The sequence below is a fragment of the Macaca fascicularis genome, chromosome 5, assembly GCF_037993035.2.
Source record: "Macaca fascicularis isolate 582-1 chromosome 5, T2T-MFA8v1.1".
Classification (NCBI taxonomy): domain Eukaryota; kingdom Metazoa; phylum Chordata; class Mammalia; order Primates; family Cercopithecidae; genus Macaca; species Macaca fascicularis.
This window is the reverse complement of record NC_088379.1, coordinates 164,109,962-164,125,315: the sequence shown is the minus strand read 5'-3', so window position 1 is coordinate 164,125,315 and position 15,354 is coordinate 164,109,962. Positions and strand designations below refer to the sequence as shown.

At 36.0% G+C, this 15,354-nt stretch overlaps 1 protein-coding gene across 12 annotated transcripts in view; it reads right to left on the bottom strand.

The window, feature by feature from the left end:
- RAPGEF2 (Rap guanine nucleotide exchange factor 2) overlaps positions 1–15,354 on the bottom strand; it is a 260,818-nt gene that overhangs the window by 133,234 nt on the left and 112,230 nt on the right. The window lies entirely within an intron of this gene.

The window sequence follows — 15,354 nt, the reverse complement described above, 5'->3', positions numbered from 1 at the left end:
CATGCCCGTCCAATAATACTTTTGTTAAATGTTCACCATTGCAGTGTGCAAAGCTGGCCATGTATGAGTTGTATAGACAAGGAAGCTTAGCTCTAATATCTTATTTTCAAATGGCCTTATTTTTTATAAAATTCATTCAAGAAGTAAAATAAACAATTACATTAAGAAATAACCAAACAGATCTATGTAACATATTAATGAGAAAAATGGCAGATGAATATAATGAATGATTCAGATTGGCCCTAAGCAAGTAAGAACTTGAACTGATCTCAAGAATCACAACTAAACATCTGCTATTCTTTAAAGCTCTATGTTAATGGCATCAAAACCTAGCCACTAACCTGCCCAAAAATTGGCACATACCGTAAGAGAAGTTGAAATGGTAAGTATGTCTTTGTAAGATTGAACCTCAACAAAAATTCAGGTCACTTGAAAAATACTGTATTCATAATTCTTGGAAGTTAAAATAACACATGTCCAAGAAAGGAAAAGCATAAACTCATACACATATATAATCTTTTACAAAGACATCAAGTAATAAAATGGCAACTGATGTAATTCATCTGAATTAAATGTGGACTCTTCTCATGAGCCCATACTTGTTTTGTAAGTGAAAGACTGTTCTAATTCTACCAATAACTAACACTGGCAATATTGCTTAACCTTTGTTTCAGAGCTTCCCCCTTATAGACTGAAGTGGTAAAAACCTATTATTTATAATCAAAATATAAAATACTTAGGAATAAATACAATGAAGAATGTGTATGATCTGTATACTAAAAACTACCAAAGGGAACTTAACCTTGCAAAGGGAAATTCTAGAAAACTTAAATGGAGAGAGTTCACGGTTTGGAAAGCTCAATATTGATAAGATAGTAATCTTTCCCAAGCTGATCTACAGACTCAGTGCAATTCCAACCAAATCCTAACGAACATTTTTTTGGCACTGATAACCTGGTTTAAAATTTATATAAAAAGGCAAGGACAGAATAAAAACAAGCAAGAACAAAGTCAGGGATTTACGCTATATGACTTCAAAAGTGACTATAAAGTTACACAAATGAAGATAGTGTGGTACTGGTGGAAGAACTGACATGTAAAGCAATGGAACAGAAGAGAGATTCCAGAGATAGATCTAAACAAATATTTCATAGTTAAATAATTTATTTTTACAATTAATTGATTTTAAACAAACATGCCAAGGCAATTCTATAGATTAAAAATATTCTTTTCAATGAAGTATTCTAGAACAACTGAATATCTGTATGAAGAAATGTAAATCTCAACCCTTACCTCACACCACACACAAAAATTAAATCAAAATAGATCTCAGACCTAAATGGAAGAAGTAAAACTATTACATTTCTAGAAGAAAAACTGAGGAAACCTTTATGACATGAGGTTAAGAAAAGATTTCTTAACAAGGACACTAAAAGTACAAAGTATTAAAAAACAGGTTGACAACATGGACTTCATTAAGATTAAAAAAAGCCTTAGCTTTCAAAAACACAGAGTTTTTATTTATTTTTTTTTAAGGTGCATGTTAGATTAGGAGGAAATTTTTGCAAAATATAGCCAACAAAATAATTGTATCCAAAAGATTGCTTACACAACTCAAAAATAAGACAAACAATCCAATTTTTTAAAACAGCAAAAGAGGTGAACTGACACTTTGCCAAGATACAGAAATGGCCAACAAACACATGAAAAAATTATCAACATTAATCTTCAGAGAAATACAAAATAAAAACCACGGTAAGAATACTGCCGCATATCTACTAGAACAGCTAAGATGAAAAAGACTGACAATACCAAGCGTTGACGAGGATGTGAGGCAAACAAAAATCTCATAAACTGCTAGTGTGCATAAAAAATGTTATAGCCACTGTGGAATACAGTGTGGGAGTTCCTTATACAGTTAAATACACATTTACCATGTTATCCATCAATTTCACCCCAGGTACCTTTCCAAGACATTAAGGAAAGCATATCACCCACACAAACAGACATTTGTGAATGTTCATAGAAGCCAAAATATGAAAGCAACTCAATCATTTTCAAATTAATGTTTTGTGAAAGATTAATATTGCCTCATTTACAAAATTCGGTAACTTTATAAATCTGGCATTCACTTTATGTAAGGGTTGACAACATATTGCATGGCTTGCTAAAATAGACCATGAGACATCTCTGCACTGGGTTGGGCAGTACAGCAAAATTTTAAAGTTTTCAAATTCTGTTCCTGTTTGTTACTTTCTGACATAGCTGTAAGTACTCTTCTTTTCCTTCAGTATTCTATTTACCCAACCTCCACCTACTCTACCCTGTATCTACAATCTTTCTCAGGAACCCAGGTTATCTCTTTATATCCCCTGTAGCTCCCATCTATTTGTCAATGCATTAATTAAACATGCCTAAAATCAAGTATCTTCATTTCAACTCTGATACCCACCTACCTCATTCCCTCCAGATTTGGTTATAGCTGTCAAAGTAATTGCTCTATAGACATCCAAATTCAAAGAACGGAAGCCATTTTTTACTTTTTTTCTTCCCTTGTCTGTAACCTTCAGTCACTAAATTCCACCAATTAGCCCTTTTAAATTATTCTCCATCAACTTCTTTTTCCATGGAAATACTATTCAGGCCCTTAGCTTTGGCACACAGAGACCATTAAGATAAGGTTCCTATTTCTGGTTTCAACTTTACCAGATCTTCCAGGGATTCTCTTCTTCTATTGATCTACCTTTAAAACAATTACACATCGATTTTAAAGTCATTCACCTACAGCCTCTCTGTTTGAATCTGATTAACCACCTGCTGGTATGCTTTTAAAACAAGAGAGTCCAAGGTCCAACCCAGATGTGGCAAACCAAAATCTCCAGGGCGTGGGACTCAGCATTTTGCCCATCCTAAGCCAGGCAAATGTAATAACTGCCTGGTTTGAAAACCTCTACCTTGGGCAATTACTTTGAAAGTCTTGCCCCATGTCATCTTCAAACCATCATTATTGCCAAACACAAGGACTCTAAAGTCTTTTCTATATACTGTCCCACAAGCACGTTCTTAGAAAAATTAAAATTCATGTTTCTTGGGCTTGAATGGTAATCAAGCAGCTCTTCTCTACTATATTTGAAAGACTAAAATTACTTTATGTTCTAACATAGATAATCAATGAAAAAAAATCTGTTTCAGTCACAATGATGCTTTCAAACACAAAATTTCCTATACATAAGAGATTTTAGAAGTTCACTTAAATGGGGCCAGACATGGCAGTTCACACCTGTAATCCCAGCACTTTGGGAGGCCAAGGCAGGTAGACCACTTCAGGCCAGGACTTCAAGACCAGCCTAGCCAACATGGCAAAACCCCATCTTTACAAAAAATACAAAAATTAGCCGGGAGTGGTGGCACATGACTGTAATTCCAGCTACTCAGGAGGCTGAGGCACAAGAATCACTTGAGACCGAGAGGCAGAGGTTGCAGTGAGACAAGATCACACCACTGCACTCCAGCCTGGGTGTCAGAGCGAGACTCTATCTAAAAAAAAAAAAAAACACTTAAATGGGATAATGGCTATAAAACCTGGAATACCTTATTCAAAGCCAATTCCTTAGTTTGTGTTCCCAAAATTATGTAAGTTAAAATTCAAGATAAGGTGAAAAGAAGTAAACGGAAATGGTCTCATGATTCTGAGTAATAACTAAATTATTATCATGGACTATATCCATCATGGCAAGAAAAGAGGGAAACATATATGTCTCTGATACATACATGCTAGAATATATACACGTTCATCCTAAAATATATCTGATTTAGCCTAATGAAATGGAATTTCTCAACTTGAGGTTTTTCTATGTGTAAAACTGAATTAAGTCTGCCTAATGACTATTTTCTAAATTCACCCTAATGAACCATAAAATAATAATAATAAAACACAAGAATGTGTTTGACAAATTTTAAATTGCCCTCATTTTTAAAACTATCTGAAAATGTTTAATACCAAAGTTATCTTAAGGAAATTACACTTAAATTCTAAGCAATTTCTAGTTATAAAACACGAAAAGGTAAGCCATCAATTAAAGATAAGGTTAAGATTACCTTGAAATAATCTGACTCAAAAAAAGTAGATAAAAGTATAACCAAGAAAATAATGATTTAATGTTTGTGTAGCTCTCTAAACACATGAATAGTCAATAGCAGAAATTCTATTTTCTATTTAATAGCAAAAATATGTAACCCCTATAAAGCCATAAGAAACATCTAAGACAATAATTTAAATATTTTGGACTCACAATTCAAAATACTAATTGGTAATAAAAAATAACTGCAGATCCTTTTAAAAACCACATGACATTTAAATTCTTACATTTAAAAAAGCAATAATATAAATATCTAAGCTATAGTCCTTCACTTTATTATTTCAACAAGTACTGTCAAAAAATTTATAATACATGGAAAAAATTAAGTGGGTACATAATACAGAATAAAGTCATCTTTAACATTTCAAAATATGATTTTGTTGTCTTCAAAATATATATATATATATATATACACACACACACATATATTCAACTCATAATAAGAAGGTCCCTGAACTATGATTAATTGGACATTTTTATCTTAATAATGACATTCCAATTTCCCAGAGTATAATTTGCATCACATATCAATCTTCTTTTAACCATACTATTACTCTTGTTATTTTCTGTTAGTGACCCCAATACAGAGAGTACACTTTCTTAAACAAAAACAAATTTAGCTGCTCTATTATTTTAAGATACACCCTGAATTCATACAAGTGAAACAGTAACTCACACATCCCTCTGTCCCTTCTCCAAAAACAACCGGAACACAGACAAGAGTTAGGAGTTCCTGAGCACTTAGCAGTGGGTAACCAACTGAAACATCTTCCAGAGAAAAACAATACTGTGTTTCATTGACACAAACATCAGACTCTAAAATCTTTATGAAATATAGTATTATTTATTTCTTCACGAGAAATATAAACATCATTGCAAACAGGACTTCTGGGATGAACTATCACACACTCATTTATAGCAAGGATCACAAACAATGCCCTAACTGAAGACTTTTAAGCATCAGGTGACCTGGGGAACTCCATCAACTATACACACAAAAAATATCACAGTCCTTCTCTTTACAGCTACTTACTGTGTTAAGACACTACCAATCCCAGTACTCCAAAGGCCACAGAAGCCTACGTAAATGTATAGCACATCTGCGATGTTGTAGTTATAGCAACCAAATTCCCAACTTGATCCAGCAATTGAACCCTCTCCCTCTAGAGAACAGTTTTGCTCTGTGCATCAGGTATCACATTGGAATATGATGTACAACAGGAAACAGGGTTCTAAATAATGCTAAAAATCATGTTAGTGTTCCAGGATGAAGATACTTCATACTGAAGCAGAACGTATGACGAACACCCGAAGGGGGAATTTTTAATATATACCACTGTGACTATTTACATATTTCACTTTACTCCTTTAGAGACCTACCTTATTTTACATTTAAAATAGAATATACTTACATCTAGTGTAACTAAAGTTTCCCTTCAATATCATCAACTCTAGTTGAAGCAAGTTGACATTTGTTTCATCATTTTCTTTGCCTTATTTGGAATTCTCTCCCAGCACACTTCCTTAAAACCTTTAATATAAGCCTTTGCCTTATATATGTCATAGGAATACCAGGACTTGAGTAAACTTCCAGTAAGACAAATAGGAATTACAGATAATGTAAAAGCTAAAGGAGCGTGGCTGAGCTGATGTAGAATGTGAGCACAGGCAATTAACGCACTCCAAGGGTGAGGGGGAAAACTGAAGAGCAGGTGTAACAGAGACCGTGGCTTCCCTGCTCCAATATCCATTTTCCTCTTTCTCCTTAGAAGGATTTTTTATATTATTTTTAGCAGGGCGCATCACATTGCAGAATAAAAGACTACGTGTCCCAGGATCCTGGGTGGCCTGAAGCAGCCACATGACTACATTCTGGACAATGAGATATAAATAGAAATGATGTTTCAAGGAATCTGTCTTGGATGGAAAAGGTAACTTTTCTGCTCTATTGCCTTTCCTCCTGCTTCTAGCTTTTAATGCAGACATGATGGCTGGAGTTTGGCAGACATGATGGCTGGGGTTCGGCAGACATCTGTGCTACCAACTGACCCTGAAAATACAAGCCACATGCTAGCACAAGTAGAGAAGAAGGGTGGAAGCCTATAACCTTTCACCTTTGGGGTCACCACCAAACCATCCTGGACCATCCACTCCCAGGGTCCTTTTCTGTGAGAGAAAAATTGGGTCCTACTGTATTGTTGCAATTGTTTTTTGCAACCAAAACTAATTACAACTAACACAGTAAGAAAACCAACATCCAGCAAACACCATTTGCCTTTTTTCCTCTTCTACACCCCTGCAAAGGTCGAACAATATCAATTTATCATACAGTTTCCCCAGACTCCTCCTCCATTACCTTGCAACCTCATTCTTTTCCCTGGTTTTCTCATCTATATCAACCTGACATTAAATAAATTGTAGGCTACTGAAAAGTTATTTCTAAAAGGGAATATGTTATCATAATATTGTCAAACTTTATAAGTGATTTTTTTAAAGGGCAAGTTAAAAATATAATCCTGACCCAACAGAATTCAGCAAACATTGATTAAATGCCTGCTGTGTCCTAGGCACTGGGGAAGCAAAGATGAATAACAGAGCCCACACCTTTGAAAGTATCACAGTTTAGTATGATATGCAATGATTGATCCTGACAGGAACACAAGGGTAGACTTCCTAAAGAAATTCACAGGGTAGGGGGAAGGTGCTAACAATGTGGTGGATATCCCAGACAGGCACAACAGCTTAGACAAAAGTGTGTCCAGACCACAGAGATCAGTAACTGTAGAGCATGTTGGAAGCACCACAAGCTGGAAGCATTTTGAGCTGCCCTGTATGTCTCATCAAGGGAGTGTGGATTTATGTTTGGCAGCAGGAAATCACGGAATTCCCAAATCTACCAAGTGACCTACATCTCTTATCCTAAGTTTATAAAAGAGCATGAAGTGCTTTCATGCTCTCAAAAGCTAACACCTCCCCCACCCCATTCCACCCCACTGTGGGAATTTCACCCACTTCTGCAAGTACCTCCCCTCTTTCCTTTATCACTTTTGTACCTCTCTCAACTGGATCATTTCCATCAACACACAAACACATGCTAGCATCTCCTAATTTTGAAGAGACAAACCCCTCTTGACTTTACAACTCCTAGTCACCACCCCATTTTCCCGCTCTACTTCACTATGAAATTTCTTGATATGATGAAATTTTCTGTTTCACCAATTCTTCTCTCCCCATTGTCTCCTCAACCAGCTCCACCACTCCACTAACACGAGTCCTGTTAGGTCACAGGACTCCCATGTTGCTAAATCCAAAGGTTATGTCTCCCATTATTGAATGTCCCTGCAGCACTAGACAAAGTGACCCTTCTCCCTTCTCAAAACACTTTTTAATCTCTTGGCTTTGATAGCACATGAGGAGGATCTCTCCTTTAGTTCAGCACCACATTCTAAGCAAGCATGTAAGAAGCAATAAATATCTGTAGGATGAATAAGACAGAAGTATACGCATATCAAACATTGCAGGTGAGTTTAGGTCAGAAGTCAAGATAAAAGAGCTCATTAGTACTGATTAAGCACAAAGGTAAGGAATCTCTTGAAAAGACATGACTAATAACCTGGAGTAACGTCTGATTTTAGAAATCAGTTCTGGTCATTTTTGCTCGTAACTTTTGATAATCCTTTTGGTAAACAATTCTTCAAAGATAAAGTTGTTGGGACACTACCCCTTGTAGTGATTAGGTTTTGCACATTAATATCTTAAAAAGAACAATACATATACCGCTCATTCTTGATAAACTACCTACTTAATAATTACCTAATAGGTTAATGCTTTGTAAAACTAATACAGGTATGTCAGTTTTTTACACCTGTTGTTGGATTAGGTGCAGGGTAAATAAGTACGGAAGACTTAAGGGAACAGAGTCAAGTCCTAGAGGATGAATTGACACACATACACACAAACAAATATATATTTATGCACATGTGTATATTTTAACTCAACTGTAGATTCAGTTATATAGATATGCATAGATCAAATTGAACATTTTTAGGTTAAAATGGATGGCTCCCAGACTAACCTAGTACTTTTATTAACTGACCAACTGCAGGGCCCAATCACCTGCTTCTGCAAAAATAACATGATAATGAGTTGTACAAGACGAATCCTAAGATAAGCAGTTCTTACACACTTAGTAACCCTTACTAATTCTCCCATCATCTAACTTTAGGCCATTCCAAATATGAATTAAATAAAGTCTTATGGTTTTCCTTTTCAAGAAAACAACTTCTTTTTTTTTTTTTTTAGACGGAGTCTCACTCTGTTGCCCAGGCTGGAGTGTGGTGGCGTGATCTCGGCTCACTGCAACCTCTGCCACCCACGTTCAAGCAATTCTCGTGCCTCGTCCTACCGAGTCTCTGGGACTACAGGCTGGTGCCACCACGCCTGACTAATTTTTTTTGTATTTTTAGTAAAGATGGGGTTTTCACCATGTTGGCCGGGCTGTTCTTGAACTCCTGACCTCAGGTCATCTGCCTGCCTCAGCCTCCCAAAGTGCTGGGATTACAGGCATGAGGCACTGCGCCTGGCCAACAACTTCTAATAATGTTCTCTATAAAGAAAAGATCTAAAAACTTATGTATTGCCTCATTTAATCCTATTATAAGTTAGTGATATTTTCCCATGGTAGGAGGAAAGGGTATGTAAGACCAGTATATTACTTGTAAAACTCAATGAGGACAGTTTTAACATGATTTGTAGTGTTTCCTTTTCCCCCTCCATTCCTTCTCCAATCACCACACTCCTATCATGCTTAATCTGCACTCCAGCTGTGATTTTTGCCAATACCTGAAAGTAAATCTTACGTGAATATACAACTTCCAGAACTCCATCCCTCACTTATCTTTATGCCTTTTGGATATGTTTAATGTCCAATAAAGTTACCCTTCTGTAGCATAATTCACTAGTGAGTTATTTTTAAAATGCCATACTCCTTAAGGTATCTTCAGTAAGTCATTGGATGACTTAAAACAAATGTGTACTCTTTCAAGAATATGATTTTCTAATCCTATATAGCTCTTTACATGAAATACGAAACACTTAAATTTGTCTTCACATACAGGTGGCAAAAAACATATGAAAAAATGCTCAACATCAATAATTACAAGAGAAATACAAATCAAAGCCACACTGAGATACCATCTCACACCAGTCAGAATGGCTATATTAAAACGTCAAAAAACAACAGATGCTGGCCAGGCTGTGGAGAAAAGCAAACGCTTATTATACACTATTGGTGGGAATGTAAATTAGTTCAGACATTATGGAGAACAGGTTGGAGATTTCTCAACGAAATAAAAATAGAACGCCATTTGACCCAGCCATCCCATTACTGGGTATATAATCAAAGGAAAAGAAATCATTCTACCAAAAAGAAACCTGCCCTTGCACATTCATCTCAGCACTATTCACAATAGCAAAGACATGCAATCAACCTAGGTGCCCATCCGTGGTGGACTGGATAAAGACAACGTGGTACACGTACACCATGGAATGCTACACAGCCATAAAAAAGAATGGAATCATGTCCTCTGTAGCAACATGGATGGAGCTGGAGGCTGCAACACAGAAACAGAAAACCAAATATCACATGTTCTCCCTTGTAAGTGGGAGCTAAACATTAGCTACTCATGGACATAAACATGACAACAACAAACAGTGGGGAGTACAAGAGTGAGGAGGAAGGAAGGGGGCAAGAATTGAAAAGCTACCTATTGCATACTTTGCTCACTATCTGGGTGATGGGTTCAATCAAACCCAAACCTCAGCATCACACAATATATCCTTGTAAAAAACCCTGCACAAGTACTCCCTGAATCTAAAATCAAAGTCAAAATTAAAATAAATAATCCCACTTGAAAACAAATAAATAAATTTGTCTTCAGTCTCTGCCACATATAGAACTAACTCATCCATTGTTTTACCTCCTCCCATTACTAAAAAAAACCTTAAAGGGTATCAGAACAATCACTTAAGTTATCATGCAGCAGCGGCAAGCAGAAAGTAGGCCTGTGATTTTTAAACTCAAGTAGCTCATTGTTCATCATGTGAATCATAATGAGAATAGTATTTCAGCCTCTCCAAACTGATTAGTTAAATGTTCTGTTTCTCCATTTATTCTCATTATAGCTGCCAGCTCTGATTTAAAATGTGATTATTAAGAGTACCACAGCACAGTTTTAATTTTTAAATTATGGATACAGTTGGTATCAATGAAGGAGAAGCACTAATTGTAAATGGACACAGTCAATGTGGTGCAAATACATGATATGCACATTTCAACCTTCTGCCAATGTTACTTGAGACCTAATTTACCAACAGTCCCGGCTTTCCAACCAAGTTATACAGCTTTGTAAAGTAGAGCTCTCATCAATGCCACTATTACCAATGCTGCTGTAACTATTTCACTCCCTAAACTACACTTGCATTCTAGATAAATTGATCTCAATCTTTTGCCCTCACTCAAGCTGTTGGTTATGTTTGAATCGTCCTCACTCAATCCTATCTCTGTGCCATCACTTATGTTCTTTACCATGTCCACATTTTCTTCCTGATCACTTTCCAACAATCTAAATTATAAACCCAACTCAAAAATACCCCCTTAAGAGCCACCTTTGAGGACCTTCCACATACATTAAAATATCCCTCTCTTTGAAATGATTTTGCATTTTGTATGGTCTTTGCCACGTCAATTTACACAGTACTACGTACTTGTTCAATGATACCCAGGGAACTTTTTCTACTTCCCATGCAACCGCCTCATTGCCGCAAGCAGATACTACGTTACATGACGGCAGGGGTAGATCATCTTGCTTCTTTTGAATACTCTAGGACTCACTGTAGAGACCACACAGTAGGAGAGTGGTCAGGTCAATGCAAGTTTCAATTAATGTTTGAAAAAACACTGAAAAATATAAAATGAGGAGAATAATCCATAGATAAGCATGGAAAGGGCCCATGAAGCAAACCTCAATTTTGATGGCACTTCACTGCACAGCAGTTCCCACTGCCAGTACATTTTCAGTTATAGATAAAATTTCTTAACGCACTTGTAGTATAGATTATTTTGCCTACTAAGTCTGCTGCCCAAATAACCTGGTAAATCAAACCCTAGAGTCCATGCATCAGAAGCCACCACTTTCTGTATAGTCTTTGTCCTAATCTCTCTGGTTTCCAGCCTTAATTACCATCCTCCTATTGGCATCTTCAAAGTTCCTAGACTAATAGCTACCCTGGGATTAATTTCCCTTCAACCTTACAGTCCCTACCTGGCCAACACATAAAAGAAAGTGAAGAGATTCCTCTCCAAATGCTCTATATAAAAGATAAAAAAAGTTTTAAACTATCAGAGCAATAAAGATGCTGTTTATGATTAAATATGGGACACATGACTATTTCTATTAAAAGGCCCTTCCTTTGAGACTTCTATGATAAAATTGATTTTATTAAGAAAATCAGCAGACTCCGCCTCAAAAAAAAAAGAAAATCAGATTAAGCATTTCAACAGCAGTGATTTTTTAAGACTGTGACCAATATAAAAGAGTCTCTCTGTATAACAATAATGATTCATGTCTTAAATATCTAGCATAGACCAGGTGCAGTGGCTCACGCCTGTAATCCCAGAACTTTGGGAGGTCAAGGTGGGGGGATCGCTTGAGGTCAGGGTTTGAGACCAGCCTGAGCAACACAGCAAGACCCCATCTTTCCTCTCAAATATTTTTCAAATCAGCAGGGTATACTGATGTGTGCCTGTAGTTCCAGTCACTTGGGAGGCTGAGGAGACAGGATGGGTTAAGCCCAGGAGGCTGAGGCCACAGTGAGCTAAGATTGTGCCATTGCACTCAAGACTAGATGACAGACTTAGAACCTGTCTCTTTAAAAACCAAACAGACAACAACAAAAAACTGGCAGTGGCTCACATCTGTAATCCCAGGATTTTGGGAGGCCAAGGTGGGAGGATCAGTTGAGGTCAGGAGTTTGGGAGCAGCCTGGCCAACAAGGTGAAACCTCGTCTCCACTAAAAATACAAAACTTTGCAGGATGTGGTGGTAGGCACCTGTAATACCAACTACTTGGGGGGCCGAGGCACGATAATTGCTTGAACGTGGAAGGCGGAGGCTGCAGTGAGCTGAGACTGTGCCACTACACTCCAGCCTGGACAACAGAGTAAGACTCCATAACCCCTCCCCACAAAATAAAAATTGTACACTTTTTTTTTTCTTACTGCAAATAGGATTTTTAATGACTGATAAATTACTAGAAAAATGCTCTAACTCAATGAGTTAACATAAAACCTAGGTAAACTATCTCCTTCTCTAACAAATAATCTAAAGAGCTAGATATACATTCAGAAATACAGTCTGAACCTATCTTTAATAAATTCCTAACCTTCCAGAAGTCAGCAGCCAAAAAATAATATATTGGTTCATTATTATATTGTGACTTTATTAGGAAATAGGCTTCATCATTCATAGAATGGGGTAATTTTAGACAAAAATTTAAATTCCACAATTTCTATTATAATTTTTTAAAATATACTGATTTAGGGTATTTAGGGGCAATGAAAATTGTCAATGTTTTCCTATCCATTACGTACAATAGCATAAAGCAAAGGTACATTAGAAAACCATTTCTAAATCTGCAACCTCATAAGATAATCTTCATCTATTGCTTTCCAGCCCCACAGCTGTTGCAAATGATGCCTTTGAAAATATTATGTAGGAAAAACTCCTTCTTCTTACTACCCTCTGCCTGTCAATTATTTTAATCAATCAACCTGCAATGACTATGGGTGTAATCAGCACTCATAAAGTTATGCAGCACACAACCTTACAACTGAGTGGCCACAACTGCTTCACTCATAGATTTGAAAAAACACATCATAGTTTGCACTGTTTCTATATTCACCTATGGCAAATATTCTCTCTCACCCATACACTCCAATCTTAAATTACCTTTGCTAGTAATCTTCTGTTGATACAAAGACACTGAATTCATTTTAAACGACTTTTAAGAAAACAATAACTATAAATTGTACCTTGCTTCAATACAAACTATAATTCAAATAAGAGTTTAGCTCTATCTGAAGGCAACAATATATGTAACAACATAAAATACATGGTGTTACAGGCACTTGTATAAATATCAGTGTTTCAAAACTTGACAAATTTCTAGTAGATTAAAAACAAAACTCACAAAAACAACATTCATAATCACTGAAACTGCTTGAAGTGGAGAAGAAGAGTAAGCAAGCTGTCAGTGATAGTCACATAGGAATTCATAAGCCCTACAAACCTTAACAAGGAACAACACTCACGTCTGAACAACCAAAGTAAAAGTACATACCCAAACCACCCTTATCTTCTAGGAAGGTAACTAAAACAAAAGAAAAAAAATTAGAAAAACATAAAATGCTGACTTAAATGTCGACTGAGGGATTTCAATAAGGCTAATTAAATCTGGAAGCCAAATGACAGATTTTTCTGCCATATATATCCTCCTTTTCACTGGATGAAATCATGTGTCAAAACAATTTCATAAGAATTAGTCAAAAATATAAAAATGTTGTTCCAGATCTTTTGGTACTTTCAAGGTGAATTACCCGTCAAAACGAGTTGGCACTTTTAAGAGAATGCTCAGTTGACTTATTATATACTGATAACCAATTTCCAGGCTTACACGATAAAAACATAGGTTGAAGAATCATCTGTAAACTAGTTGTTTTATGAAACTGTACTGTCAGTAATACCTAATCCATATAGAACCTCAGTATTTTCTGGGAAGAGAAATATATATTGAATCACTAATGCCAATCTTCAGCATAACACCACTAAACTCTTTCTCATTAAAACAATCTCAGTCCTATTCCTAAGGCAACATCCCCAAAGGAAACAAACAACTTGGACAGTGCAAATGTCAGCAGGTGCAACATGAAGCAATAACCTATAAATAGTACTGGCTTGTCATTCCGTCGGAACCGCCATTCCCTCTTTCACCCTATTAAAGTACTAACTGGCAAGCACTTGACATCCAGCCAGAAAAAGAGTAACTTATGTCATCTTTTAAAATAATTAGATACAGAGTCCAATGTGCTCAAGAAATAAGTCTGAACTGCAAGTCCTCTTTTTTCTAGAATAGCAGTCTTTTGAACATTAAGTTCCCTTTCCAGAAGTTAGAACAAGCTGTTACTTGACTAGTTGATAACGGCTGGTAGTCAAGGACGACCATTACTGGCTTCTTCACTGTTCTAGGGCTTTGGTCTTATGCATTTAGTTTGTACAACAGACCTTGTATTAAGATGATGATAAAGTCACAATCAGTGTTCTTTTTAAGACATAAATTTCAAATTGCATTTGCTACAGCATTATTTATAATAAAATGTATCCTTTACAATTATTAACTAAATTGTGGAAAGTTCAAATAACTGAATGTTAAATTGGCATTAAAAGTTATAAACAGTAAACCTTTTTATGAAGAATTTTTAATATTATAAGGCAACATATATATTCTTTAACTGGAATAAGGAAGACATTAAATTGTATTTAAAGCATGATCTTAAACACAAGCATATAAGTGTAGAGAAAAAATACTATTAAAGAATGATTATCTTGGATGAGAGGATTTTAGCTGACAATGTTTCTTCTCTTTATTTTTGAAAATGTATATGGTAATTACTACTTTCATATTAAATTATATATAATTTTTAAAATATGCCAATGCTTAAATATTGTTTGTCAGCACCTTCTTTTAAGTTCAGAAAGAGAGTCAGACAGAACCTCCAGAAAGGGACCAAATAGTAGGTCCTGAGTCTGAAGGAGTGGAAGAGCTTTACGATTCCAGTGGAGATATTCCTGCGGGAAACAGAATTCCTAGAATTATCGAAGCTAGCTCACAGGGTCACTCCAGGCTTTCTAGGCAGATTTCCAGGAGGTACAACCACCCTCCATCCTGTATTACCATAGTTTCCTCATTCATAAAATACAGGTAATAACTGTACCCACTTCAAAGGGGAGTTATGAAAGTATTTAATATACACAAAACATTTAAAATGGTGAATGGAAAATAATGTAAAAGCTTAGCTATTTTGTCATCATTCTTTTATTACTATTATTTTTACTACTACAATTATTACTATCTCTATTACTACCGCCACCACCACCAA